We start from the raw sequence: 208 nt of genomic DNA on the forward strand, positions 1-208 counted from the left end.
CCTCACCCTCCCCCCCCTCCCCCCCATGAGGTAAGATAACATGTTTTAAATCTCTGTGTACAATAGAGCATATGCTTGTAATTTATATACAGTTGATGGGATTGGTAAGTATTAACCATAAACTGTCAAATACTACTCTTTAGGCTGCCAAGTTCCATTTCAGTGTGCTTGCTACCTTTGCTGCCTTTTATGCCTACCTGGTACCATC

At 42.3% G+C, this 208-nt stretch overlaps 1 protein-coding gene across 1 annotated transcript in view; it reads left to right on the forward strand.

Annotated features, from left to right (window-relative positions):
• LOC119589154 (phosphatidylinositol 4-phosphate 5-kinase type-1 beta-like) overlaps window positions 1–208 on the forward strand; it is a gene marked incomplete in the record, with an annotated part of 149,444 nt that overhangs the window by 83,078 nt on the left and 66,158 nt on the right.

This window comes from Penaeus monodon, chromosome 25 (assembly GCF_015228065.2).
Source record: "Penaeus monodon isolate SGIC_2016 chromosome 25, NSTDA_Pmon_1, whole genome shotgun sequence".
Lineage (NCBI taxonomy): Eukaryota > Metazoa > Arthropoda > Malacostraca > Decapoda > Penaeidae > Penaeus > Penaeus monodon.